The 4997-nt window shown below is 45.8% G+C and overlaps 1 pseudogene; it reads right to left on the reverse strand.

Moving 5' to 3' along the window:
* Positions 1-243: 243 nt before the first annotated feature.
* LOC148106939 (G protein-coupled receptor 83-like) lies at positions 244-4520 on the reverse strand (annotated as a pseudogene).
* Between the last annotated feature and the right edge of the window lie 477 nt (positions 4521-4997).

The following is a 4997-nucleotide window of genomic DNA, read 5'->3' on the forward strand; positions in this document are numbered from 1 at the left end:
TGTAAACTGGTAGAGACTGTCCTGCAGGACTGTGATCTCTATCAGTTAACCATTTATTTTTCCTTTCCCTTAGTTTTAAGGCAGCCAGGAGTGCTGGGGAATGTCACACATATCCCACCCAGGAGTCCGTAGGGGCAGTTGCAGGGTGTCAGCTTGTGCTTTGCCCTCAGCTTGCCTTTTGCTCCCTCATCACCCCCACCATGAAAAATGAATGAAATCTAAGTATTTTGGTTACACCCTATCTCAAGGATTTTGAGGATGGATATCTGTTGTCGTCTGGGCAGCTTCAACTCTAGGCACTGGGGAGTAGAGAAAAGAAATTTCCACCTCTGGGAAGTGAGGGAGACTGGATAGCTTGTTGAAATATTTGAACCATGGGAATTCGGCCACTCCAGGATTGGGATCCCCCCAAGCAGTGCAGTGAGCTGGGTTGGGGGGGTATAGAACTCAGTTGGTGATGCTCCCTCTCAGGAAGCTGATTCCATCCAGCAGCATCTTCTGGATTTCCATGATGGCCCTCTGAACTTCAATCTCAAAGCTCGAAGCAGTAGATGTAGGGGTTGTGGCAGGAGCTGCTAACTGCCAGCCAGTGGAGGAAAAAGTAGAGAACATTGTGCCTTGAGATGGATTCCTTAGATAGCATCAAATAGAGGTTGAGAGGAAGTCAGCAGATGGTATAGAGAAGTACTACTGTCATCAGCATCTTCAGGATCTGCTTCTTCCCACACTAGCAGATGTAAGTGTGGATATAGATGTCATCAACAGCATTATGGATCCACAGCTTCTAGAACACATGATCACAGACAACCACAAACACCATTAATGGCAAGACAAAGAAGAGCAAAAAGGTACTCAGGTCAGGGTATTTCCACGTGGATTTTGAAGTATACAGGAAACTGAAGAGGCAGACAGTTTCTTCAGTTATGTTTCTAGGTTATAAGAGTCAAAGAAAAAATAACATTATTTGCCTTTTCCCTAAGTCCCACAGTCAGGTATTATATGACAGTTAGGCCTAAGAAAGAGACGTATTTATTTTGTGTCTGCACTGGGTCTGAAGACTAGAGTTACAAAGTAGGGAGCTTTAGGTTTCACCTTTCCCAGACCTTGAGCTTGATGTATAGGAAAACCATGCACCCCAAACAGAAAGCGCTATGCCTAGCAACCACTTGTCATGAGAGTTCTTGGGTACTCCGAATAAATTTCAATTTGGAGAAATTTATTTTTGTACCATGTTTTGAAATGGAGTCCCTGCTCCATAAGTTTTTCCATGAAGATTCTGAGCTCATGGGTTGCTGGAATCCAAACACCGGCCAGCCTGTGTTCCTTTTACCCAATGTCCAGTAGTAAAGCTTTTGGTAAATGGCATGTGGCAAAGCAGCAGAAGTGCTCACAATCCAAAAAAGAATGATGCAAATATTGCCTCGCATTAGAGTAATTTGGGACTTCAGGGGATATATCATCATGTGAAAGAAAAAAAATACCCCAGCCCAATTTCACAATTCAAATTAAAGTTACTTATTAGCCATTCATCAACTGACATTCTTTTGTAAAGGCGCAAAGACTTTGTAAGTGGATGAGTAATGTGCTCGACTAGTTCAGTTGACAAATGATTGCCATTTTATTTTATGAAAGAGCAACACTAGTGTTGAGAGCAACATTTCAGTGGGAAGACAGGAATCCAAGTGGACTGACATAAAAACTTCTGTCTCTGAGTAGGGAGCTCAGTGGAGAAAAAGGATGGATGCCCAAAAGCATGACCTGTTTTTCCTTTATCATATATGGATAGGTAAGCAACCCACATTCCTCCATTTTTCCTCCCAACTTGGCTATCTGCATGCCCCCTTTTTATCTTCCTCACTCCCCTCCCATCATGATTCCTCCATGGCTGATCTCTCCTTCCCTCCTTCCCTCTCTTCCTCCTCACCCATGCCCCCTCCCATCGGCCTCCATTTCCTATTACCTAGATCCCTCCAAGGACTCTTTTATTTGGTTTTAATTTCCTTTAATTTCCTTCTGTGTCTCTCCCACCTCATTTGTTTTCTGGCTCCCTTTCAACTGATTAACAATGTAACCCCTACCACCTTCTTACCCTCTCTCCCACCTCCTTCCTTTTAAATCACTTCCAGCCCTCCTCCCAACTCCTTCTTCCTCAAATCTCTTCCTGTCTTCCCGCTTCACTTGCTCAGCTCTCACTCAAGGACTTCACGGCCACCTCCCAAACTCAAACCACCACCAGTCCTGAAGCCACACCCTCATCTGACTCTTCTCTTCCCTCTTCCTTCCCTTAGCTGGTCCTGCAATGCAACAAATTTTTTTAAAAAGTTATCCAAAGGAGAAGAGGAGCATTTTAAAAAATAAACCACTTTCTTATTGCCTCATCTCTGTTCCCATAATACCATATCAAATATGGTGGTATTTTTATTATGTAAGATTTGATTTGGTGAAGGTTTGTATTTTACTATCTTGAAATCCTCCCAAATTATATGTATACATTCACATAGATTATTTCAAGGAACTCAAATAATATTACTAAATCATTTATATTCTTAGCTGTTTCCATCTACCTAGAAGAGGAGCTTACCCTTTCATGAGACCTGAGGAGCCTGGGAGAACACATACCCAATGTTAGTCCAAGGAAATAGCAGCCATGGTTATCACAGTTACATAGGCACAAGAGTACAGAGCACAATGACTGAGGTGGCATGTCATCTTCTCAAACACGAAGGAATTACACAGATAACATACCTGTGGTAGAAAGGTCACAGTGAGGCACAGGAACTCAGCCCTGAGTTTTCCCCTCTTACAAGTCCAAAAACACAAATAAAAACCTTGTTTCATATATGAGTGAAACCATATGATAATTGTCTTTCTCTGCTTGACTTACTTCACTTAGCATAATCCCCTCCAGTTCCATCCATGTCCATGCAGGGGAGGGGGTTGGGGGGAGGGGGTAACAGGGTGATGGGTGTTAAGGCGGCACGTATTGCATGGAGCACTGGGTGTTATATGTAGCTAATGAATCATTGAACACTACATCAAAAACTAAGGATGTACTATACAGTGGCTAACTGAACATAGAACAAAACAAAACAAAACAAAAACCTTGTTTCACCAAACTGCTGAGATTATTGTCTCAATAAGCAAAGAAACATTTTCACACTGCAGGTCTCATACCTTTCCCATCTCTTCCCACACAAACAGTCCACGCTGAAGGTTCAGACCCCAAATCACAAAATTTTTTACCCACCTTCCTGTCCAAGCACTGCCTTTGAAAGAGGAAAGCTGAGGCTAGGTTTCTGTGACAAATCTCAGACTCACATGTCAATCCAAAACTCAACTGCAACAGATCCTGCTGCCTCCCTGGGCAACCTAAATCTCTTAGCATCTGTCAAGGCAGGAGATTAACTCAGCAACACAACCACAGTCATGCCTGTAGTACCCCCCCAACACACACACAATTCCCAAAGGATTTACATTTCTCAGCCATTCCCATCTCTGTGTATACACTCTCCAAATCAACCCAAATTACTCCAGAGCTCCTTCCCACCATGCACCTCTCTCTATTGCAAGTACAACATAGTGTTTTTGCTCTCATGGCTTGTGTCCAGGGTCACCCTCATGGCCTGTGTCCAGGGTCACCCTCTTAAGCACCCAGCTTACCACACTGAAGGGAGAGCTGAGAAGAGCTAGCATCATGTTGGTGACAGAGATGTTGACAACAAAGAGGCTGGTGGCAGTGTGTGCTTTCTTGTACTTCATAATCACATGGTTTGATAGCCAATTGCCTAAAATGCCAGCAAAAACAGTTATAGTATACCCTATTACTAGCCGGAATTGCACCCATTCATCCTGGAATACCATCTCTGAAGCCATGGGGCCTAAGTCAGCCAGATTTCCCAAGCTGTGGTCCCGCAGCTTATGGATCATGGATAGCACATTATCCCTGAATTGAGCAACCCACCTCAGATGGGGCATTGCTCATAAGCCCGCACAACCTGGGAGGTGACAGAGGTGATTAGGTTGTCAAAGAAGCTCGGTGTGCTCAGATCAGCTTGTCCCCATAGCTCACGGTGCTGGGGCTGGGGTTCAGGAAAGCCCCTTGGGGCGATTCTATAATCAGGACATCCAGCTTGACACCTTTGAAGAACCCCAGGGTCCTGAAGTTACTGGGTCAGGGCGTGCCTGGGGAAGAGAGAGTGAGGGGTGGTGGGGTCTCCACAGAGCGCTGGGCGAGTGCTGCTCCGCGTCCAGGAGCAAAGAGCGGAGACAGCGTCGGGTGGAGTGGGGGTCAGGGAGATAGCGCGGGGGCACTGGCAAGAAGGAAGGCAAAAAGATCAAACTGCTTGATCCTCTCATAGTGGGCAAGTGTGCAGAACTTAGCTCAGCAGTCAAGCGTGGAGCGTCCAAGGGCTCGAAATTCTCCACGGCTTGGGGAGCGCAGACAGGGCCTCTTCCGAACCGGGGACAGCAGCACCTAGTGTCACTCCAGCATGACTCCTCTTTCCACACAGTCCGGTCATTCCGAATGAATTTCTGTTGCAGTGGATAAATCTGTGTTTCTAAAGCCAGCCAGTGCTGCAGGCAGGTCGAGCCAGGCTCTGCCACTAGCGCTGTGAGTCAACGCTGGAGGCAACCCCTGCAGCTGCCCTTTATAGAAAGTCTAGAGGCCCACATGAGAGACAATAGGAAACTGCAGCTGAACATCTGCCCTGTCCATCCGGACTTGGGAGCCAAAGGGGTTGGCAAAATCTCTGAGGCTCCTGTCTCAGCCCCCCACATTTTGCTGCTTTCCCTTGGCTCCGCCTTCTCCATTTTGCGAGAGTAGAGAGCCCAGATTTATATGTTCTTTCTGCAGCCCCCAAGATCTGCCTTGATCACCTCTCTTTTTCCTTAATCTCCTTTATTTCTTTTGCACCTTTTTTCTTCTGTACTAGTGCCCACATGTTGGAGACTGTAGTAGGGAGTGGACCATGGTCTGACCTACAAGTTGGACACCT

Source organism: Ursus americanus, chromosome X (assembly GCF_024610735.1).
Source record: "Ursus americanus isolate L20-20 chromosome X, mUrsAme1.1.p, whole genome shotgun sequence".
In the NCBI taxonomy this organism is placed as follows: Eukaryota; Metazoa; Chordata; class Mammalia; order Carnivora; family Ursidae; genus Ursus; species Ursus americanus.